Genomic DNA, 26055 nt, shown 5'->3' with positions numbered 1-26055 from the left:
CTTCCAAAGGTTAATGACTCATGCGTTCAAAGAGTACCTGAGAATATTCTTAGAAATATATATGGATGATCTCTGTGTCCACCCTCGAATTTGAGAAGAACACATTGACCATTTACAAAAGGTATTTGAGAAGTGCAGAACATATCGAATCTATCTCAATCCAAAAAAGTGCATTTTTATGGTAAGGCAAGGTCGCATCTTAGGAAATATTGTCTCAAGAAATGGAATAACTACTGGCCTAGACAAAATTAGAGTCATAGTAGACTTGCCAAGGCCTACTAATGCCAAACAAGTACAATCTTTCATGGGACACTGTGGATATTATCGAAGATTCATATATATGTATGCGGTCATTGCACAACCACTATATCTCTTATTAGTCATTTCGACTGGATTGAGGAGTTTGAAACTTCATTCAAAAAGCTTAAGCAAAGCCTTGTATCAGCACCTGTACTTAAAGCATCAGATTGGGAAAAGACATTCCATGTTCACATTGATGCCTCTGCATACGCAATTGGAAGTATTCTGGCTCAACCAAGAGACGGAACAATGGATTTCCCAGTTTGTTATGTGAGCGGACAGCTAAATAGTGCGGAAAAGAACTACACCACCACTGAAAGAGAGGGATTAGGAATGATATATGCTGTAAAGAAATTTCGGCATTATCTTCTTGCAAACAAATTTGTGTTCTTAACAGATCATCAAGCTCTTCTGTATCTAGTAAATAAACCATGCAATACTGGGAGAATTGTACGATGGTTTATAATATTGCTAGACTTTGACTTCACAGTGGTAGTAAAAAATGGTAAAATGTATCTACGAGTGGATCATCTTTCAAGGCTACAAAACGGGGAATCTCCCGAAGGAGTAGATGATGACATACCTGATGCTTATCTTTTCAATATTGAAATGATACCCAAATGGTCTCAGGAAATTGTTACCATTCTTTCCTCTAGAGAGATTTGATAAAACAAAAGAGGGATCCAAACAACAAACATTTCGACAAACAAAAAACTTTCAGTTGATTGCGGGACGATTGTACCATCTAGGCTCGGACCAAATTATACGATTATGTATAAATCCAAAGGAATTTGAGTGTTATCTTGAGGAAGCACACATCCAAGACTGTGCATTTCATTGTTCAACAATGAAAACACACCAAAGATTGAAACACTTAGGAGTATATTGGCCAACTATGTATGCTGACACATATGCTTATGTTAACAATTGTATTATATGTAGTGCCAAACGACCGATGGATCACGTGACATTGTTTTAGGTAACCATTTCACCTGCATGGAGTCAATATATCATTGATTTCTTAACACCAAGAACATATTTCCTAAAAACATAACAAAAGCACGACAAAGGGCTATAGAGTTGGAGGCTTGAGACGTTAATTTGATTGAAAATCAACTCTACAAGCAAGGAAAAGACATTGAACTTAGAATCTGTGCAAGTGAAAGTGAATACCTGCTAATTCTAGAACACGCACATGGAGGAATAAGTGGAGGCCATTTTTCAGGTGATAAGACGGCAAAGATTGTCTTAACCACGGGGATATGGTGGCCTACATTGCATATGGATGCTGAGGAATTTGTAAAGCGTTGTGACACACGTCAGCTCAGTAAAGTGCCAATAAAAAGAGATGAGATCCCACTACGGCCTATGATGGGAGCATGAACATTTGCAAAATGGGAAATTGATTTTGTGGGGCCTATTTCACCCCCTTCGTATCGCACCCATACCCAATATATCATCGTGGCTACGGACTATCTCACAAAATGGGCTGAAGCCAAAGCGACACAAAAAGCAGATGCAAGGACCACTACACAATTTTTGTATGAGAATTTATTTGTAAGATACGGATTACCAATATAAATTGTCATTGATTGAGGAACTCATTGCTTGTAGAGTTGTCAAAGTGGGTAGCATTCAAGTTGAATCGATGGCATTGCTTGATTCAGGAGCTCAAGAAAATCTGATTTCTTGCAAATTATATAAACAACTCAAGCTTGAAGAACAACTCCATCCTACTCGACAAGCATTGGAAAGTAGCACATCACATTCATCAAGCACGTTGGGATGGACAATATTGCATGTACAAATACATCAATATGTTTATCCCCACAAGCTTTATGTGGTTCAGGATGCAAGCACACTACATCCAATGCTGTTGGGGTAACCATGGCAGAAAGAGTATAATGTGCAGATAGATTGGAGTTTGAATACGATCAAAATTCAACAAGCACAAGAACACCATGTGGTAGCCTTTGCTCAGACAACCAGGAAGAACCAGATAATGGTGACACAATCACTTGATAAAGAGCAAAAAAGATGGGTGCCACTTAACCAGCATAACCAGGAAACCGCCCACCGTACTCAATCAAAAAGTGAGACACCACAGGCGACAATGAATAGATTAAGGTCAGCAATACGCAAACAACAGGTAAGGGTATGGAAGGATGGAAGTGAACGAGCCTACAAACCACAATGCAGTAGCAGACAAACTCTGAAACAACAATGTTAAACAAACACCGAACAGGGTCATAAAACAGATATGGATACCAAAAAACATGCTAAATCGCCAACTACATGAGACACGCATTTGGATCCCCAAAGTGACGCTATAGGAACTCCCTTCAGTACAAGCAACACAAGCAACCAGACAATCACTAAATCCGACATTGGCAAATCGATCTATGTGGGTGCCGATCAAAAGATCCGCAAAAACAACCAAAGAAGAGGCCATAAACCTACAAACACCTACAAATCAAAGCTACAAATGGCAATCAAAAGAGACAAAGATTATGGACATATCGGACAAGACACTCCCGTCCAAGGAGATCACAACAGCAATATCTACAGTAGCGGCAAACCAAGTCACTTTCGCAAAGAAGACGATCAAACAACGAGCAGTAGAATTACAACTTTTAATTGCAAAGAAAATCTGCCAACCAAACCAAGAACAAATAGAAAACCTCGACATCAAATGCCAATAAGCATCTTGCTTATTCCCTCCTCTAGCACATCATTAATTTTACCATGCATTGACTGAGTATGCATCAGGTAGGGCCACGTTACAAGGCCGTGCATTAGCACAATTTTTAACCCATGCACTGCACATACCCCGAGGCGATACCTTGTCGTTCGGGAGGACTCCGATTAGGAGGGGGGAGGCATTCTCAATGCGATCCCGATGACCGTAAAAAGCAGCAAAAAGGGCATGTTTTGACTATTTTTTGAGGGATTTACGTTTGATTGCAAAATTTTCTGGACTAACCTAAGTACATATGCCCTTATACAACAATAATCTACAGGTATATCAGGCCAAACGCCAAATTGAGGCCTGTAGGTGTGTGTATATATGTAAAAATAGCCATTTTTTGGACAAAATATTGATAAAACAAAGAAATCTGGCCATAAAAATTACATGTGAGTGTACATACTGTGTCGCCGAGAATTTTTTAATTTATTTTGACTTTTGGGATTTTTTTTGGGTTGATTTTGCAATTTTTCTTTTAATTTTACTAATTATTGGCAGAAAAACTTCAAAAATACAAAAAGCAAGTAAAATGCGAATGGAGTGAAAAAAAAAGGATGGGGATGATCAGTGACTATAAGACAACCCAAGGTACAGTGTGGGTGCAATTATGACAATGAAGTGGGAGGCGTGTTGTGGCCAGATTTTGACCGAATTGTCAAAATTCTCAGAAACTAGGCAAACGGAGTCCAAATGGGGAACTTTTTGAGTCTAAACCGCGTTTCGCGAAAAGTTAGGAGCACATGTCAAATTTCATGAGAAATGGTAATGGGACCCCCATTATAATATTTTTTCACTCCACTTAGAGCTCATTTCTACTATTCACTTGTGAGAGAGAGCTCTAGCTACCTAGAGTGCACAAGACTTCCAGCAAGCTGATACGCCGCGCATAGTCATCCGACAGCCACCAGATATGAGAGGTAGGATCAGCACCTTATGATCTTCCTATATATGTGATGTTTTGTCGCCAAGACTAGCATGGAACTCCAACGGGATTTGTAGGGTAGAGGCCTGTAAGCATAGGTAGCCACCTAACGACTAACCCAATACCAACAAGGCTTCATAGGGAGTTTACCCTAGCCTATGAGACCAATCTTGGATGCCCAAAGGAGGCATGAAAGCAATAGAAAAAACCCTAACATCTCAAGCCCTGCAAGAGGCCACAAAGAGAAAATCCGGAAAAAGTGACCCAAATGATACCAAAACTCATGGGTAGGAGCTTCTCGACGAGATCTACAAGGCTACATAGGCCACATGACCATAAGGCTACCCAAAGCAGACCTAAGCTTCAGAAATGGCATCGGAAATGCAAAGCGTCGCTTGGCTCTCACCACCAAATGAGACGGCCGTTTGCCACCAAACTTCACGATCGGCTTACCCAGGCCTTCAACAATCAAGTCCTATGGTGGTAGACCACTACAAATCATCGAGGGCATGCAAAAGCAATCATGGGTGCTTCTAGAGGGACAAATAGCCAAACAAAGCTCGGGTAAAGCCAAAGCCAACAAGAACCACATGGCAAGGTTCTCAAGGGTTTATGAAGCTATATTGGTCATCATCTTTCATCGCGGAAAAGCGCTCCAAGAGTCAGAAATCGCCTCTGAGGCTCTGAAAGCCAAGAAGAGAGTTTCTAACTAACCATTTGATTTTTTTAATTGAAATAAGGCACAAAGGAGACTTAGGAAGGTCATATGCACTAAAGGGAGCAAAGCGAACCCCGAACCCCGACGGCCTCTAAAACACCGGGGACCAAATAGCGCGCCTCGAGCTTGTCATGGTAAAGCAAACAGGGGGCACCACCTAGCTTCAGCGGCTAGGACGCAAACAACACACCACCATAACAAAGTTTTCATCCAAGAGAGATGGATGCTTGGGATTAATGATGAAGAGGAAGGGAAATGAGATCAAGTGAGAGAGAGAGAGAGAGAGAGAGAGAGAGAGAGAGAGAGAGAGTGAGTGAGTGAGGAAGGGGGTATTGTGGCTTAGTATTTAGGCACCACAGAAGGATGGCGAATCTGCACACCCTTCACACATACACAAGCTCACTCCAAACACAAGACTAGGTGGCGATTCTGCACACCTCACATGGGCAAAACATTGCAGGAAAACATACTCACAAAACCTCAAGCTTTATTTAGAGAATAAGGCAATAAAATGGGGAGCATAGGGTAGGGGAATGAGAAGGGAGAGAGTGGTAGAGCACATGGTGGATAGGTGGGAGTTGATGGAGAAGACTCGCACGAGGGTTATGGCCATCATCCTTCATTTAGCTGCCCTTCATCTTCCATAGCCCAAGGGTGTAGAGGTCATGCTCAACACGAGCATGGTGATTGCGGTGATGGTGATGGTATGGGTGTGTGTGTGTGCACTAGACACACACAATGCATAGTGTATTCTTTGGTGATGTTGTGTGTGTTTTTGTTGTCATGGTGAGCTCTCATGGCCTCCTTATATAGGGAAGGAGGATAGGATTTAGCAATATCTCTAATTGAAGTGAGTGTCCCACTCTGGTGACTAGGAAAATGGGGTGCATGTGACTGTGGCTCCCATCTTGTCTCCTCATTATTTAAAATACCAGAGTCAATAGAGAGAGAAAAAGAGAGAATGTGGGTAGGATGTAGAGGATAGGAAATACTTATAATAGTCTAGCTTTGGCTAGACATGAGCTTATTAGGGAGAGAAGAGAGAGGTAAGAAAATTACAAGAGAGGTTGTCGAAGGTTGATATTTGTTGATGAGGATGGATCCTCCAAAAATGGTGATAGAATCACTCTAAACTTGCCAACACCTCATTAAATAAGCCTTGTCTCTTGTAATCATGCTTGAAGACTTGTAGAACCATAGCCATTCTAGAGGGAAGAAAACTAGGGATGGCCTGTGTCACCATTACATGAGAAAACTGGGGTCCACTACAAAAATCATAGCTCCGTGTTTATGACTCCAAAAATTCTGAAAAAATTTGAGCTAAAAGTTGAGATGACGAGCTACATCTTTTATGTTGAGCGCTCCTTCAGATTCGGGGTTCTTCTTTACTTAAAAAATTCAGCCAAATAATGTATTATTTGTGGCTGCAAAAGTCTTTTGGTGGTCCCCTTTGAGTGGACTTCTCTCTTGCCTTCAAGTGTAAGCTCCTTCATGTGTATGAAATTATGACCTAGAGTTTTGACAAGATTGGCAATCATCTAGATGGAGGTATTATTGAAATTTGAACGTGGGGTTGAGGTGTGAAAATGAAAACTAGTGAATAAAATATTTGGTAGGGTGGAATAATATACATACATGAAAAATATATTAGAAAATACTAAAATATATAATGTAATTTATATATATTTAATATTTAAGGTCAAAAGAGAGATCAACAAAGAAAGCTTACTTATTTATGCTACATCGTGATTGATTAGCATAAGTCTTATTTATTTAATAAAGGCTAAAACTTTTGTGAAAAAGGAAGAAAAAATCAAAAGTAACTTATATAATGGGAAATATTTTGGTAAAAGGGCAAAAATATATGGGGGGGTTCCCATGCATGGAAAAGCTTGCCTCATTAGCCCTCCCCATAAGGCTAGAGGCATTCATGTCTCTAGCTTTGTTTCTTCTTGCGCTTAGCTGTAGGATCCGATATCGAGTTTCCTTCTGAACTATCCATTCCATTTGTCCATTGGTGAGATTTCTAGGATATTCATGAATCTGTAACAGGTCCGAGTGATAGCTTGTTCCTTGGAATAGTTTGGGTTGATTAAAAGGGAATCCCATGGCTTCCAGAACTTTGTGCCAATGTCCTCCTGGATCCGAAGTGAAAAATAGGATCATTGTCTGCAGTGTCCGAACAATAAAATTTACATGCCAAATTGGACCAAATTTGTAACCACCAGTAGCGAGAGGGGAAATGAGCATCTTGGCTCCTGCAAAAACAGAACTGAAAATTATGATTCCCAAGAGTGTGCCAAGAATCCACCATATATGGCCGCCTTGTTGGTGTGGTGAGCTCCAGATGTTTTCAGAATCCTGCTTACTTCCATGATTGGAAAAAATTGCAAGCATATCATGCTTCTTTTGGGTGTGCTGAAACATGTCAGCTTCCTTTACTGATGCTAATAGCAAGCCACCTACCTTGCGCCTTAAATACAAGCGTAATCCACTTACCTTTCTCCAAAGAGAGGATGCACTATTTGTAAAAAATTGTACCAAATTGCGAAGGAGGTCTTCATTCTTGCATTCTATCAGGTTTCTGTCTATCCATGGCTCTTTTGCTCTTATCTCCATGCTGATCTTCTCTCTATATGTTATAGCGGCTAGCCATAGCCATAGGTCTGATGCATCCCATGCAAACACAATGTTGTGTTGTGGAGGAGTTTGGAACATCCTTAAAAGGTTGGCAACATATTGATCATCAAACTTACTATGAACATCCTCACATATACTGGAGGCATTACCCATCTCCAAGTTTATAACACCCTTTAGTAGACTAGAGGCATTACCCATCTCTAAGTCTATAACACTACACAATAAAGTCTTGCTCGGCTGCCAAGCCTCTGGAGCAATATCCAACTCCAAACCTTCAGTCATACTTACCTCTTCTTTATGGTCCTCAAGTGAAACTGCCTTGATGCAAGATTCCTTTAGCTTGCTACACTGTCCTGGGTCCATGCTGGTGCACAGGCTTCCGTTTTCAAAGCCCTCCCCTTTGCTTGATATGTTTTCCACCTTCTGCAAAGCCTTGCTAGCAGGTTGGTCTTCCTCTTCTCTTGTATTCCTCTTACTCTGACGAGGCCTAATCAACACTTTACACCTTCTTACCCTTACTGCCCAATGTTGTCGATTGATCGCTTTGGTGCCTATTTCATTCAAGGCTAAAGATGTACTCACATTTGTAACACAATTTTCTTGACTTAGCTCCCCCACCTGGGTAGCATCTTTTGATTCTTTAACCTCTTGTTCCAATGCTTCATTTCTTTGAATAAACTTCTCGCTTGATCCTTCTTCAATTACCTTCATCTTGACCTCTTCTGCAAGACCAATGATACTTGGTGTGCGGGTACCAATTGATGGTGGGCATAGGATGATTGTAAGTGGTGATTGTGGAGGATGTAGAATTTGTGTTGGTGGGGCTGGTGCTTGGGGTGGGGGTGTTCTTTCTCTAGGGGGTGAAAATTGGTTCCTCCTACCTCTTCTATTATAGTTTTGTCGTGGTTTGGGACAGTAGTACATACCGTGACTGTCTTCTCTGCAGTTGTAGCAGTGATACTCTCTGTTTTGTTGTCGTGCTCTTCCAGGGTCTTGATCTCTTTCTTGACTCCTCCCTTGCTGTATTAAGTGGACAGACAAACTCTACAGTTGGTCAGTAATATGGGCCAACATATCTTGTTGGTCATCTCTTACCCCAAGAGCCGGTGGTGGTGGTGGAATGGTGGTTGTCATAGTTGTTGGTCGACGCGATGTTCCTGCTTCTATTGACTCGGTTTCTTTGGCTTTCATTCGCAGCTTCTTGTCCTTATGGCGAGCAATCTCAATGGCTAACTCGTACGTAGCCGGGAATCTACCTTTCACCTTCTCCTTGAGAAGCGGCCATAAGCCATGCATGAACTGATCTTTTTTTAGGAAATTGGATGCAGCTTCTCCCCTTGCCAGTGACTCAACCCACGGTTACCACAAATCCATAAATTTGGACTCATAGGTGGCATATTCTAAAAGACCCTCCTGCTTCAAGTCTCTCAACTTGTCCCACAACTTTTTTGAAGTGGTACCTCCCCCAAAGCGCCTCTTAAAAGCGGTTTTTAAGGGTTCCCAGTCATCATTGGTTGCTTGTGGAAGTGCATTGTACCATGATCTAGCTTCTAGCTTCATGAGATGCTTAAAGATTCGAACCCGGGATTCATCCGTATCTTTGTTGCTCACTACACATGCTACTTCAAAGTCATCTAGGAAGTCTGTTACCAAATCCTCCCCCTTCTTTCCTTTAAATGTTGGAAATGCTACACTTGCCATGATCACTGAGAGAGAGCTAGAAAGACACACTGCTTAGCTTGCAAAAGTTTTTTTTCTTCTTTACAAGGAGGCGTGTATACCCTCTTATACTAGGACATAGATTAAAACTTCAAACGGTACATTGCCTTGTACCAAAGGTAAGAAAAATGGTTGATATGATGCCAGAACCTCCAAAAACTGCTCCCCACCCGGCATGATGTCAATGACGTGCTGGTAGTGAGCCTTCAAATCCAGTATTACCTTGATTGAGCGTACACGTGTTGGTATGTGTGATCTGTCTTGAGGTAGGTTGTACTGATTCATGTTAAGCTTAGAGGTGGTTAGTCACTGTCCAAGCTTGTGGGAGAGGGTGGTGTTCTTTCCTGAAACAAACTCAGTAGATCCCTAGTTTCTCTAGTGAGAGTGTGAGCCAATGATTCCGTTATCTGTGCTGCAGCATCAAGTGCGACTTAAAAACTGACTGTGATAATTACCTCGGTGACTTGAGTTACCCGACTCTCAAAGTAGAATAGTGTTGATTCTCTATTGTGTAGAGCTCCTTCCATTTTGTTGTTGTGGGTTGGTTGTAGGTTGCGGACATGGTTTCGACCTTCTCCTTCTTCTTCTTGGCACTTGGCCTATGTATATCCACTGGGTTTGGCGTGTGACTCTCCCAGTGTAAATCGATTACCGTTACGCCTAGCACTCAAGCTTTGATGGAGATGCAGAGTTCGTCTAGTTGTGCTTGGAGCTCTTCTTCTTATGTCGTCCAATTAGCAAATCCTGCTAGCCATTCATCCATTCACAAAAGTTTAGGGGTTTTAGTCTTGTAAACTGAAGGGTTTCATGAAAATTTTCTCAGTGGGGGCACCAAATGAAGGGAGCAAAGCGAACCCCGAACCCCGACGGCCTCTAAAACACCGAAAACCGAATGGCGCCTCGAGCCTGTCATGGTAAAGCAAACAGGGGGCACCTAGCTTCAGCGGCTAGAACGCAAACAATACACCACCATAACAAAGTTTTCATCCAAGAGAGATGGATGCTTGGGAGTAATGATGAAGAGGAAGGGAAATGAGATCAAGTGAGAGAGAGAGAGAGAGAGACTGAGGGAGGGGGTATTGCGGCTTAGTACTTAGGCACCACAGAAGGATGGAAAATCCGCACACCCTTCACACATACACAAGCTCACTCCAAACACAAGACTAGGTGGCGATTTCGCACACCTCACATGGGCAAAACATTGCAGGAAAACATACTCACAAAACCTCAAGCTTTATTTAGAGAATAAGGTGATGAAATGGGGAGCATAGGGTAGGGGAATGAGAAGGGAGAGAGTGGTAGAGCACATGGCAGATAGATGGGAGTTGATGGTGAAGACTCGCACGAGGGTTATGGCCATCATCCTTCATTTAGCTACCCTTCATCTTCCATAGCCCAAGGGTGTAGAGGTCATGCTCAACACGAGCATGGTGATTGCGGTGATGGTGATGGTGTGGGTGTGTGGGTGTGCACTAGGCACACACAATGCATAGTGTATTCTTTGGTGATGTTGTGTGTGTTTTTGTTGTCATGGTGAGCTCTCATGGCCTCCTTATATAGGGAAGGAGAAGAGGATTTAGCAATATTTCTAATTGAAGTGAGTGTCCCACTCTGGTGACTAGGAAAATGGGGTGCATGTGACTGTGGCTCCCATCTTGTCTCCTCATTATTTAAAATACCAGAGTCAATAGAGAGAGAAGAAGAGAGAATGTGGGTAGGATGTAGAGGATAGGAAATATTTACAATAGTCTAGCTTTGGCTAGACATATGCTTATTAGGGAGAGAAGAGAGAGGTAAGAAAATTACAAGAGAGGTTGTCGAAGGTGGATATTTGTTGATGAGGATGGATCCTCCAGAAAAGGCGATAGAATCACTCTAGACTTGCCAAGACCTCATTAAATAAGCCTTGTCTCTTGTAATCATGCTTGAAGACTTGTAAAACCATAGCCATTCTAGAGGGAAGAAAACTAGGGATGGCCTATGTCACCATTACATGAGAAAACTGGGGTCCACTACAAAAATCATAGCTCTGCATTCATAACTCCAAAAATTCTGAAAAAATTTGAGCTAAAAGTTGAGATCAGGACCTACATCTTTCATGTTGAACGCTCCTTCAGATTCGGGGTTCTTCTTTACTTAAAAGATTCAGCCAAATAATGTATTATTTGTGGCTGCAAAAGTCTTTTGGTGGTCCCCTTTGAGTGGACTTCTCTCTTGCCTTCAAGTGTAAGCTCCTTCATGTGTATGAAATTATGACCTAGAGTTTTGAAAAGATTGGCAATCATCTAGATGGAGGTATTATTGAAATTTGAACGTGGGGTTGAGGTTTGAAAATGAAAACTAGTGAATAAAATATTTGGTAGGGTGGAATAATATACATACATGAAAAATATATTAGAAAACTAAAATATATAATGTAATTTATATATATTTAATATTTAAGGTCAAAAGAGAGATCAACAAAGAAAGATTACTTATTTATGCTACATCGTGATTGATTAGCATAAGTCTTATTTATTTAATAAAGGATAAAACTTTTGTGAAAAAGGAAGAAAAAATCAAAAGTAACTTATATAATGAGAAATATTTTGGTAAAAGGGAAAAAATATATGGGGGGGTTCCCACGCATGGAAAAGCTTGCCTCAGCACATAGTAGTAGGACTTGATCCAAAAAAATGCACCGGAGACATCCTACGCGTAGGATGTCTCAAGGCCACTTTTGGGCACCCAACTCATCATTCAGCCATACACACAACCTCTACATGTCATTTACATTTAGTCCCTCAAGTTTCGCTCCATTTGGACCAAGTTTGACCTCTTATGCATCACAAAACACAAAGTCAGAACATAGAGGCAAGAAATGGTCATAGACCTATCAAAAATAATTCAAATCAAGTGAAACTTGAACCACACACTCTTCACATCATGTCAAAGCTAATGGTGAGGTCATATCTTCAAAATCATGAAAAAGACATCCTACGCGTAGTATGTCTCCAAGCTTGAAATGACTTCTAGGTGGATTTTTTGATCTTCATACATCTTTATCACATTCATACAAACCCAACCACCAAGTTTCAAGCCAAACAATTCACTTTTTGGCCTCATAGCTCCATAGATGGACTTTTCATACCCTAAAGCACAAAACATGGTCTTCCTACCCTCAAAACTTATCCAAATCCAAATCTAAGACCATGATGATGATCCACAGGCTATGCCTATCACACTGACAAGTTTCATGCAATTCTGAGCAAAAAAGACATCCTATGCGTAGTATGTCTCCAGGGTCATTTTGACTTATTGAGCAAAGTTTGACATCATGAATATGATCAACATGCTACAAGGAGCCTACATATTAAGTTTCAAGTCATTTGGATACCAATTGCTCACCATTACAGGACATCCTACTCATTTGTATACCAAGAAGCCAAAAATAGTCCAAAATTGCACTTTTTGGTGTCTAAATCAAAATCCAAGCACATGGTTGTGATGTATAGGTCATAAGCTATCATCATGTCAAGTCTCAAAACATTCTAATGAAAAAGACATCCTACGTGTAGGATGTCTTTAGAATTATTTTGCAGCACAAATCCTACTGTTTTCCCTTGTAGGGCATCCTTAGTCCCTCCTCAGCTCATGTTTCAATCTTCAAGTCAATTGGATAGTTAAAACTCAATTTATTAGCTAATCTGTAAAGAACGCTAACTTTGGGCTACTGAATGCAACAGGATCCATGGCAGCTGCTAAGTCGCTAGCAAAGAAGAAAAGAATGACCAACAAGGATTACCTGGATGAGGTGGAGCCATTTATAATACCAACAGGAACCATAAAGCCCACTACCACTTGGTTACAAAGCAACTTACTCGAAGCAAACGACCTCAAAATATACCAAGGCCTGTTCAAAGACCTAGTGGTCAATTCCATAGAGCTACCAATGATACCAGAAGAACTCAATGAGTTCACGAGAAAACTAGAAATAGTGTCTATCTTGGAAAAATTAGACTTGCACAATTATTTTGAGTGCAGGAATTGACATTCAGAGAGTCTGGGAATTCGTCACAACAATAAAGGAGAATGGAATAGCCAAGGTGACAGATCTGCAAGGAAAGAACATAGTGATTGTAATCATGCCAAAGGTGGTTGCAAGCGCCTTGAACCTCTCTAATGCAGGAGACAGTGTCAACAAGAGGCGAGAAGAGGTGAAGGTATACAAGGAAATCAAGAAGAACTATACCTTCGAGGATATTGCGGATCCAATGGTGGAAACTATGTGCCAACTTTACAGCCAATATTCCCATATTTGCACCAAGAGTCCTCAAAAGTACACTGTGCCACCTGCAGCAACTGGAACAACATTCACATGGGCAATGAAGACAAGCAGCCCAGTACAGATAGATTATGCGGCATACTTGCAGTACAACATTGTGAGTATGGGAACCCAGAACCCTACATATATTGTAGTAGGGGAGATGCTCACAAAGGTGATATATAAAGCTCTACATGCTAAAGGCCAGTGGCCTCTTCCTCCATCACAGAATGAGTGGTTGAAGCTGACAGAAGACAAGGAAGAGGAGCAACCTACAGCTCCCAGGGTGACCACCAGGCTGAAAAGAAGGTTAGAGACAGTAGAAGAAGAGCCACCTCAGCCAAAGAAAGGAAAGAAAGCTACCATTCAAATGCCAGCAAAAGAGATTAAATCCCAAAGGCCGCTCAGCTAGAGAGGTTGATGGAGAGTTTCAGGGGCCCAAAGAATGCTTAAAGGAGATCTAAACGAATTATGGAATCCCTCACTTGAGGCCATTTTTGGATCTTCTCGAAGGAATAATAGAGATCACTTCGAAGAATTTCAAGATCCTAGATGCGGCGGCCGAGAATATTCCACTCATACCTTTTACCAAAGAAGAGGTTGATGATGTGAGGCCGCATCTATTAGAAAAACAGGAAGGTGAAGAGCGAGAGAGGGAAAAAAAAGCTAATTGAGACTTCAAAAAGAAGCTATCAACACCATTATGAAGCCGCGAGTCAAGTCCTCCACCATCACCACCTCCTCCTAGTCCTCCTCAACCTCGACAAACTGAGGAGTTGAATAAATCTGAGAAGCAACAATACTCCAAGGAAGAAGAGGAAAAAGAGAAAGAGAAAAAGGCAAAATTTGAACCAAAGCCTGAGAAGCAAGATCTGGAGGCAAAAAATTATGGAATATTCTTGGATCTAGTTGTTGGATACACCCGAGAGGAGGCAGCTCATACGGATTTTCAAGTATCAACCCCTAAACCAAAATAATACATGCTGAGCTCTAGTTTGATGGAGCTAAAGGAGATTGCAACAGATACCATGGATTTGCAACCACAAGCCAAAGATTGGGAAGAAGTGATGAAGAAACTACAAAGATTAAGAGCCAGATCAGTGGCCAAAGAGATTGAGTATGACGAGCTAAGGTTGAGTGAAGAAAGGTGAAAGCTGAAGTGGAAACACTTCAAGAACAAAACCAAGAGAAGATGCACATCCAATCACAGATGCAAGCTGAACTGGAAGCAGCACTGTAGAAATGTCAAGATTTAGAAAGTCAAAACCGAGAAATCAATCAGAAGCTAATAAACTCTAAAGAAGAATACCAAAAAATTAGCAATGCTCTTTTTGAAGCCGAAAAGTAAAGGAATGGGCTCACCCTACAGCTGGCAGAAGAATCAAAACACGTTGAGAACGTGAAAGAGGCCAAGGACAAGGCTGAAATATCACATGAAGCTAGCCAAGATGAGGTGATTGAACTTAAGGATCAAATCAAAGTGAAAGATCAAATGATTCAGAGGTTGAGAGAATCTCTGGGCAGAGCAAGAGCTGCAGCTGCAACTACAACTAGCCAAGATAGAGATGTGTTTGAAGAACAAATGATAGAACTTCAAAAAGAGCTGACACTTGAAAAAAGACAGAGAATGATGCTAGCAGAGGGATCAATGGTGATACAAAGAAGATTGGAAGATGATAATAAATCATTGAAAGCAGAATTGGTTAAGCTTCAGAAAAGACTAGAAGATGATACAAAGACACTGGAGACAGAAAATGATGAGGTAAGACAGAAGCTAGATGAAGCTGATAGCTGATAGGGTCAATGAAGAACTTAATGACCTATTAGTATCCATGATAGAACAAACTCAGTTAGCAAAAGACGACTTACAGAAGCAGTTGGATGAACTTAAGAGCCAAACAAGTGAAGAACATCAACAAAGTCATGGGCCGACTGCTATGGAAGGAATTGATATAGAGAATGTGTCAAATCCTGTGGACACAACATTACAAGAGGACATTCTTGTAGGAACATTACAAGAGCCCCGGGATCTGACACAAGAAGAAGAAGACAATCTATAGAAAGCAATAGAAGCAGCCATAAAGGACACCGCCAAAGAAGCAATGCAATGGGAGCAGAGGATATTGAAGTCAATGACCATTCAGAAATTAGATGCAAATGTCGTTCGACATGAATGGCTACAACCCTCTCTCCCCTATCCTCTTCTAAAATAGGAGGCTGCTACAATCAACAAGAGGATTAAAGAGGAGCCCATAGCTGCCGCTATACAATGAAGACATCACCAAACCAGAAGGTGTTATGCTCATTGTGGAATCTCAACCAAGATGGAGGAAGGCATGGTTCTCTAAATACCCACAGTATTTGGTACATTTGGTAGAGGTGCCCAAAATGATTAGAGATGACCTTAGCTTTTTCCCTCTACCAAGGATGCGGCCATGGAAGGAACAGGAACTGGTGAAGAGAAGCCACCCCGCGTGGATCAACTACAGAAGCTGCCAGGCTTGAAGCAAGGCGAGAGGATGAGTGAGAAATACATGGTGAAAACCCTAATGAGAACCATTAAATTGTTCACTGGCTCGCCTGACCTCTCTTGAATTATGCTCCGAAAGATATGTAAAACACTTTTGGCAGTCTTTGAGGTCTTTAAACCCGGTCAATCCACAGAACATATTCTTCTTCTAGGACACTTATAGATGTGCTTATGAACTGCTTGCTCAACCTTCCCATGAGGTGATACATTCCCTCTACCAAAGAATAATGTTCTTGCCCTCATACCATCTCCAAGCCTTTGAAGAAGCCTGCTACACTGGCTTCTTCACCATCGACACAGATATATTCGGCCCAACATTAGTGGCCCAACATGCACGGTATGAATCTGTTTTGAAAATGCACGACATCCTCCACTGAAGCAGCGGCTCTACTGTCATGTCAGGGACGTCATGAGCTAGGAGGGGGAGAGTGTTAGCCGAAGTGTTAGCTGAAAACTGGCAGCCACACTCAACTGAAGACTGATGAAAAGAGAAAAGAAGGAAATCCTATGTAGTCATTCTCTGATTAAGAAAACCTGTAATTTCACTTGTAAATACTTGTGGTCAGAATGGAGTACAGAGAAGTGACGCGTGCGGCCCTCGCATTCCATATTTGAATCTTCAAAAGCCTTTGATGACAAAACACCGGTTATGGATGACACCCATGCGGAGTACCCATGGAAAGATGTATTGATTCTATACCTGTTGATTTATCGAATCTTCAATATTCAATCTTAACTGCTTTTGTACTAGCATTTTGGTTGAAGGTCAAAGACCAAACTTAAACAAAGGTTAATTGAGTGTGTGTAAAGTGTGAGCTTTGTCCTAAAGCGTGAGTCAAGGAGAGGAGAGTGGATTTATCCCACATACTATGGAGCAAGGCTGTAGAGCTACTTAAAGCTCATTTCATGAATGAATAAACACAACTCTATTTTGCACTACATACTTGTCTATGGTGAGCTTGTGCTAAGCTAAGTCAATACTCAAGATTGTGTTTATGAGTCCAAGCTAATTCTATCTTGGAACCTAATTCACTTGAGTGATAACCTTGCTTACACACACACACTCGAACATTGACGCTATGTTTCTCTTTCATCCACCATAGCTAGCACGATCCCATTCCCAACAATTGGTATTAGAGCTATGGTGTGCTAGCTAGGATTGTTGTTATGCGTTTGTGTGTTAGTACAATTAGCATTACTTTTCCATCATTAGATAAATCCATTATATTTTCTCTTCTATTGCATACCACATGCCTAATTAGTGTTCCATTGGCTAGCATGAGCATGTTCTTGAGCTAAAGACTCTTGGGACACTACTCACTAGCTAATTGGAAGATTAGTTAGCATGAGATTTCATTAATTTAGCCATTAAGAACTTGCATCTTGCATTCAATAGCTGCTCCTTATTTAGCAAATTAAAATTTGCAATTTGATGTGTGTGCGTAGCCCCATTCAAGTGCTTTTTGTCAAGCCCACCCATGCTAAAATTGCATCTCTTTTGCCTATTCTAAAGCCTGCTCAATTTTGTTCTCATGCACACCCTCATTCTCTGGTTTTCCTTGCAGATTCAAGGCCCAAATTGTGTGTGTGTGTGTGTGTGTGCGTGCCTAGAAGAGATATCAATGCTCACCACACCCTTGTGCAAAAACAAGCCCAAATAGCCTCAATCAACTTTACACGTGGTGGGAACACCTTGCTCTTAGGGATCTTTTGACCATCTTTAAAGGTGGAGGGCCACACCCAAATTGGGCGCCCAGTGGGCGGATTTCAAATCGGCGGAAGACTATTTTTCATAGGGTTTTCGGGTCAGCCACCAGCCGACTGCGAATCAGAATCATCGTCCGGTGGCCCTTGACGCTCTGACAAATGGCTGCGCGCTTGAGAAGTCCTCTTACTGGTGCCCTGCCCGCTGTTCCCCGTGCCTGTCCGCGCTTGCCCAAAACTCTTCCCTGCTACCCGCGCTTGCCCAAGAGTGCTGCTCGCCGCCCAGCCTGCCCCCGCTTGCCCCGCTTGCCGGACGAGCTACCCCACGTGCCTGAAGCCCTTTTTTCAACCCCCTATCCCACAACCTACTTGCATTTCAAATTCCAAGGGCCTCCAAGGCCAAGGCACTAGATTGCGCTCACTACAAAGCACCAAGTGCTCGTCCATTCAAGAAGCATAAAGCTCCAAGTGGAAGAAATAAAGAAACCAAAGGCCTCAAGAGTTGAGCATCTCCACCAGCTTTGACAAAGGCATCTCCAAGCGAAAAGATCAAGGCTTCATCAACCAAAAGTGTATGTGAAGAGTGACTTCACCTCGAGTGAAGAGGTACTTCACATTAAGAGAATTTTATTAAGAAGACATTAAAATTGAAATCTTGCATCCAAGCACAATAACTTGCAAATAAATATCGTCTTTCTTTATTTGTGCACCGTGTAGAGGCAGACACTGACTAGGAGAGTCTCCTAAGCTAAGACCCCTCTATTAGCACAAATGGGGGACAAGGGAATAGAAAAATTCAACGGGGTAGGATTTCACACCTGGAAAAGGAGGTTAAGAGGTTACCTTATGAAAAAATGTTTGTGGTCTGTCATCAGCACTGCCTTAGAGCAACAAGCTGAACCCGATGGAGTGCACACTAGGGAATCTACACTCATAGCAAGTGCAAAAAATTTGGCCAAAGACGAACAAGCATTAACAATCATCATCACCTCCTTCCATGACAATTATGTGCACTTCATAGACGAATGTACATATGCACATGATGCCTGGCATGTTTTAGAAAGCAATTTTGGAGCCAGGGCCAAAAGAAGTAAAGTTAGTCTCAAAAGACAACTTTACAAGATCACCATGATTGAAGGGGAGGACATTGCTAGCCTAGTAAATAGGCTTAAGAGAGTTGTCACGCAGCTCACTTATATCTAGGTTGAAGTACCTGAAGACGACAAAGTGTCCATACTATTAAGTCACAATTCTTGAAGAAAAAGAACCAGCGCCACCTTTTCAAGATGTCATCAACTCAGTCCAAGCAGAAGAAAGAAAGCAAAGAGGTTCATTAACCTCAATAGGAGGAGTTTTTATTTCAACATCCTCAAGGGGAAGGCATTCGCCATCGACATCGACAAACGGAAGAAAGTGTTATGAATGTGGCAGAATGGGACACATAGCAAAAGACTGCTACACAAACAAACCTTGCAGCAAATGTGGTAAGAAGGGACACCCTCCTTCTCGGTGCTACTCAAATGGAGGCAGTAGTAGTGGAGAAAGTAGCAGCAGTAGAAGGAGCAGGAGAAGTCACAAAGGGAAGAGACCTATAAAAGGATCAGCTCACATGGTAGAAGACAAAAAGGATGAAGACAAGATAAACATTATCTTTTATGAAGATCCATTTTGAAGATGCAACCTCTCTACTTGTAGGGGAGGACTTTTTCCTGTGTGGATTTTATCATCCTGTGTGGATATCACCATCCTTTGTGGATTTTTCTTGTGTGGATTTTATCATCCTGTGTGGACATCACCATCCTTTGTGGATTTTGTTAACCTGTGTGGATATTACCATCCTGTGTGGATAGCAACTTATCATCCTATGTGGATTTTGCATCTTCAGTATCTTGTCATAGTCCAAACCTCAAGGGGAGGATTGTAAAGTGTGAGCTTTGTCCTAAAGTGTGAGTCAAGGAGAGGAGAGTGGATTTATCCCACATACTGTGGAGCAAGGCTATAGAGCTACTTAAAGCTCATTTCTTGAATGAATAAACACAACTCTATTTTGCACTACATACTTGTCTATGGTGAGCTTGTGATAAGCTAAGTCAATACTCAAGATTGTGTTTATGAGTCCAAGCTAATTCTATCTTGGAACCTAATTCACTTGAGTGATAACCTTGCTTACACACACAGTCACACATTAACGCTATGTTTCTCTTTCATCCACCATAGCTAGCACGATCCCATTCCCAATAGTGTGAAATTGGTGAAAAACAAAAAACAATGGCGAGCTCTACAGACGGTAGTGCTGATGCTTACATTGGGCTATAGATGACGTTTTCGCAAGGGATAATGTGTTGAAGTTTCACCATAAGGCTAGGGTGACCACTTTGAGGGTGAACATGATGGGAACTAAGAAGGTGGACAGTTGATGGTTTCCCCTTGTAGACATCCAATCCACGCAATTGATAGAGCACAAGCCTTTGAGTAGGCCCCAATACCAGCTGTAGGGCCTAGAGCTATGGGGGATGATAGCAAGATGTGGTCATGGCGAGGTGAAGGCATGCAAAAAATCAGAACGAGAGAGAGAGACAGAGAGAGAGAGACAGAGAGAGAGAGAGAGAGCAGATTTTCGACACAAAATTAAAACAGCACGCTATGTATTGTGTGTATTGACTTTGTAAAAATAAAAACCTTATATATATAGGAGATTTTCATGAAAAACTATAGCTGAACTGACCTTTCTTGCATGCTTCATAAGAGCATATTTCCATGGGCTCACATCATTAATCAGACTAAGGCTTAAGTATCCAAAACATAGACTCAATCATCTTCACATATATTAGATAGAAATCTAGTTTTTACCCTATCAATCTCAACTTGATCCCCAATCCAAAGAAAATTGGATTCCTCCTTCTCACTTGTAGCTGCCAATCCTTGTTCATTGACATATAGACCCCCTATATGATCTTGACCACTATCTGAGTCTATGAACATATACTCATGGAATGTCTTAGCTTCTGGGGTACATGCATCATAAGATGCCTGGCATAATGCCGGTTTCCAAAATTCAACCTGCTCTATATGTAGTATAGGCATCCCCCTCACTATGGGATCTTTTGACATAGCATGTTTGCTTTTTGATTTAGTCTTTTGGTGCTCCTCAGCCTCATGTTTAGACACATTAGCATCATACACAACCTCTTCTTCTAGAGAATCATATTTTCCACAAAAATCATCCTCTTCTTATTTTTACGTGAGCAAAAGTGACTTTTGGACACCCTCTAGAAGCCCCATAGTTGTCCAACCTTGAGTCAAATCCAAGTGCTCTGAATTTCCTTGGGTAACCTATAGTAGAACTCCCATGCTTCTCCTCTCAAGCCTTACGATGTAGAGTCTGCTTGATTTGCATCATTGAAGATCTAAAGCTGGATCATCTCTCCCTAAAATTGGTCGATCCATGCTTGTATATCTTGTTGACTTGAACAATAAAAATACATGTTCACCATGATAGTCTACAGTTGAGGTGACACTTTGTCTTTGATTTCTATGACTCCACTCAAAAACCACATTCTGGGTGTATATCTACAACACTCATTCCCCAGCAAGATCACTGAAAGATGATAGCACCTCTGTGGCAAACACACCTAGACCACACCCACTAAGTCTCCCAACAACTCTCCACTCACTTGAGGCTGATCAATACAAATAACGAATCTTTCATCTCTAAAGGATTTTTATACACCTACTACACAAGGCTCTTGAATGGACAATTAAGCACTTATTTTCATACTTAAGAGCAGGGGCATACTATAGACATTGTGTACATTGCAAAACTTCATGTGACAAGGAAAGACCCAGGGGGTGCACCTTTCAAAACCCCTTTACACACACTTCACCATGAATTAAAATACCCCTCTTCCTTCATAAACCTGTAACTTTTTTCCAATTTTAAATTTTTAAACCTTTCTTGTACATGTAATTCTATAACTCTTTCGTAAGTAAAAACCCCTCCGAGTGAACTCACGTGCTACACCTACATATTTTAAGGTGGACCCCCTGAGAGGCAAGACATGTGCAAGCCAAAAACCATGCAAGCATTTGAATACTACCAAAAAGATATCTAGATGCCATGTACTCTCCCAAAAATTTTAATGCACATTTAAACCCCCATTTGGACGTGCAGACACCTTCCATACACCACCCAAGCGGCTTCACCTAGCTGGGATAAGGTAGACATGAAAGCTCATGATCACCATCACATAATTGTACATTTCCATGTACAAGCATGTAAGGCTTTATATTGAACTTGACTTTCTATATAGGCTCTTGCTCTGCGTCATACAACTGCAAAGGACTACCTATGAACCTCGAATGGCTCCATACCTAGCGCGGATAGCCAATATGTTCAGAGACCTCCCTTCATGTGCAGCTAGGAGACAACCTTATCTTCGGCCTTGAAGCACTTACATGCCCTCTATGAGCGGCTTTCCTTCTTAAATTCCTTGTGATCCTCACCTAGCTATTCAAAGTCCATTGCATTCCTTCTGTTCCTGCGAGAAAATATGGAGACCTCTCACTTCTCTCACTTGAGCTGGATGCCTCCCCTCTCTCTTTGCAGCTCCCTGCCACTCCCCTTCTTGAATTACCGAGCTCCTTTTAGAGCCTTCTTCTTCTAAAATGGAGGCTTCTCCCTTATTGCAAGTAAGACACCCATCTCTAACTCTCCCTCTCTCTCTCTCTCTCTCTCTCTCTCTCTCTCTCTCTCTCTCAATTTTCTCAATTGCAAGAGGCCATAATCATGCATGATACTCCCTATCTCTCTCCCCTTTTCTCTTAGTGCTACTTAGATTAACATGCAGATTATCTCTTTCAGCCTGTGACCCCCTATCATGCCTCCACAAGAGAACTCTCCTTGATTCTGTTAGGATGCGAGGTTTTGTTGCATCTCTTGTGTGAACAACCCCTTCCGCCTCATGTGTCAAGCCATGTGAAGAACCTCTTACAACCTTTGTGTAAAGCACAACCACTTGTATTTGTGCATAGGCATCCACATCAGGTGCTCATGTGTCAAAAAGCTGTCTATTTGTATATACCTATATAGAAGCATATTATGTTGAATAATGAGAAGTATCATTTTTGTAACAGAACTCTAGTGTACTGTGTGCCCATTATCAAGCCATAATCTAATTCTATTCTAATCATTATTATGTCACGAATGGAACACTAATACATCCACCATAACCCATCAAATTCCCTAGAGATAACGAAGACCAAATTGTTGTGCTTCTCAAAGGAGTGCCAAATTGTAACACTGCTTAAAGACAAAGACCCAATCCCTAAAATTGAAGATGTAATAAACTCTCTTCAAGAGCACAAAAAGAAACTCAAAGGAAGTCAACTCAAATGGTGCTTATGTGGTCTCATCCAACCGTTACAACCGCAATCACAAAAGGAACTTAAAGTGCACACACTGTGGCAGAACAAATCACCTTTCAAAAGACTCCTATGAAATCAACCCTTGTCGCATTTGTGGTAAGAGAAACCATACTACAAAGTATTGTAGACTCAATAATAAGTCTTCATAGGTTACCAATCACAAAGAGCATTTCAAAGATCAAACAAAAGCTAAAATCAACATTGCCACCTCTGGAAATTTTGACAAAGATAACGACAACAATATCGGCTTGGTTTATGATGATGTACTGTGAGCATTCACTTTGTGGAACGGGTTTCTAACCTCACTCCTATCTTATTGCAGACATAGCAAGAACCACAAATATAATTTTCAATTCATGGGACGAAGTTGATTCGACTAGTGCATAGAGGCTACAAAAGGGTTTCAATCTCTTGGAAAACAATACACAACTCGCATTTAACACAAGCTACACTCAAATGACCAAAGTCACTAAAAGCTAGTCCATAATCGACAAACAAAACATGACCGTTACAGCATCAAATGACATCCGAATGTTATGAAACTTATAGGACAAGTATATAAGACCTTAGCACATATGCTTATGGTCTCAAACCTCACTTTTGTTGAAGTACAAAAATCACGATTATTAATAGTAATGAGTTTTTTACCTAGTCGTTTTTGACCCAGAATGCATCTAAATGCTTAGCAATGATGTTCCAATACCCTACCTATGCTTACTTTGTTATTTTCTAGCTTAAATTTCTATTTATGATGACATTAGTCCATGGGTCGGTGACGCCAAAATCTATGGATTACCATGATATGTTTATGTCAATGCGTAGAGTTGTTACTTGCTGTTGCAATGCAGCAGACATCACTACAATGTGACAGTTGGGAGGGGAGTAGGAAGGGTAAAAAGGAGAGAAGTGAGCGCCATTAGATAGATTGTGTTTCTATTATCCAAAACTTGAAAATAACTTACAAAAATTGTCCTGTATACCTTAGCCAAGGTTTCTTGGTCAAAAACTAATAATTTGGGAGCTCTAACTAAGGTTAAATTGATAAAATATGGAAGCTTATAGCTTATAAAATAGGAACTAGAGTGCTTCATCAGCGTGTATAATCGGAAGTGGATAACAAAATGGCATACAGATACAAGCCTTCAAGGCGATTGCAAATAGAGAGAACAAGCACTGAACAGGAGTTTAGATCCATAAAGAAGATTGTAGGAATGAAAGGTGAAGAGAGAGAGAGAGAGAGAGAGAGAGAGAGAGAGAGAGAGAGAGAGAGAGAGCACTTATTATTTGTTTTGCACAAATCTTCTTACGCCAAGTGAGTGTAAGTGACTGAAACGATTTGATGAAAATAGTATGCCAAAAAGTTGAGGAATTAAGAACGGGACTTTGAATGTAGCATGCAATGATTTCTTTACAATGAAATGGACAAATCTTCTGTGGAGAAGAGGAGGAGGACTATATCGGTAAGATGCTCTTTAGAGTTGCACGTGTGGAAAGCTGGTTTTTGACAGAAAAATAGCGCGAAACGAATTGTTTAGATGATTGAAGGTGGCTGGGGACCACGTTAGAGTAATTTAATTCTATAGTCTCGAGTAGGCCGAGCACGTCTGCAATCTGAACGAACAACATACAATGGTGTTTTGTGGAGCAACCAGCTAGAACGGCAATGTGGATCGTGATTTGTCGGCCGAGTGTATTCCAAGTGATGTAATGTGGATGCCATGGGGTAGGTGGCTGAACTGGCCATGGAATGAACTCACTCCATTTTTGCATGTAGTGTCTGAGCACCCGCTCTTGCAAATGTAGGTAAAGACGGTATTGCAACATGTACATTGAAGTCTAAAATTCTGACTGCTGCTCAATCGGATCAACTGGAATCGGCCTACCCATTCTAAACTGAAAAGAAAAAACATTTCAATCAAAGAAGTTGATAAGTTGTCATGTCTACCATAGTTTGAATGAAAATAAAAAAGACATTGTTGTAGCCAAGGACCAAAAACAATGAAATGAAGATGGCAGAAGTTCACAGCTATACCTTTTTGTTTTTTTTCAAAAAATAATATTTCTCAACCTTGGTGGATGTCCAGAACAAACGTTATAACCTAATGCAATTGTTGTCTTGTGTTGTTTAATATAGAAATGCTCTAAGTTTCTAGCTTTATGTATGTTGGTACTGGTTGCTAAAGTGGTAATTTCAAAATTTTCCTCAAAAGGACTGTGTGCATGCATGTCTGCTTGCATTCTTCTTGGAGGATTGCGCTTGTGCTGGCCAACACGTTTATGGATGTTATTTGTAACTCCGATATATCTACTACCGTTTTTCTTGCAGTGTATACTGTAGACTATGTATTCTTGCCGCGACGCTGCTTTTTCTGGGGTGGAAGGCCGATGCTTGTCTCTGGTTGTTGATGAGTGTATGAATCTACAGTCCATGTACATTGGTTAGGTAAATGAAAAAATTCCGGTGCTACGGAGAAATGAATGGAAGCTAGTGATACTTGTTATCCATACTTGCCTTGGTCTGTCGCAACTGGCTAGTATGGGGAGGCTGGTTGTCCGTAATTTACTGCCTTGTGTTTACTGTAGTGCCATGCTACCTTCTCAATTGTGATAGGTGGGTTAGTTGCGTCGTGCGTGTGGTTTGCCAAAGTCATGAAGTTTGTCAAGATAGTAGCACAGTTATCTTGAGTAGCTTTTGAAAGTTCAGCCAAATCAATGTTGTAACCAAACTGCAGCTGCTTCATCGTGTATAGTGTAACTCCTTCAGTTTTTGTGTCGAGGAGTTGTTGTGCTTCAACATTACACAACATACTCTCATCATCCTCGTACTGGATGTCAAGCTCTTCAAATATTTGCTTCATGAGACCTGCAGGATGTAGGAGCAAGCTAGTTAGCACGACACATAGAAGGCATTATATTTTTCTTTTCTAATTGTACCTGTTTTCATTCTGTCTGTGCTTGGTGTGGCCATCGTTTGTTCTAGACCTTTATATCTTGCGTCGCACTTATTCATGAAGTTGCGACGCTCTTGAAAAGTATGGAATCCCTCAAT

The sequence above is a fragment of the Adiantum capillus-veneris genome, chromosome 20, assembly GCF_014529385.1.
Source record: "Adiantum capillus-veneris isolate H3 chromosome 20, ASM1452938v2, whole genome shotgun sequence".
In the NCBI taxonomy this organism is placed as follows: domain Eukaryota; kingdom Viridiplantae; phylum Streptophyta; class Polypodiopsida; order Polypodiales; family Pteridaceae; genus Adiantum; species Adiantum capillus-veneris.
The sequence above is the reverse complement of the archived record's forward strand: the minus strand, read 5'-3'. Positions refer to the sequence as shown.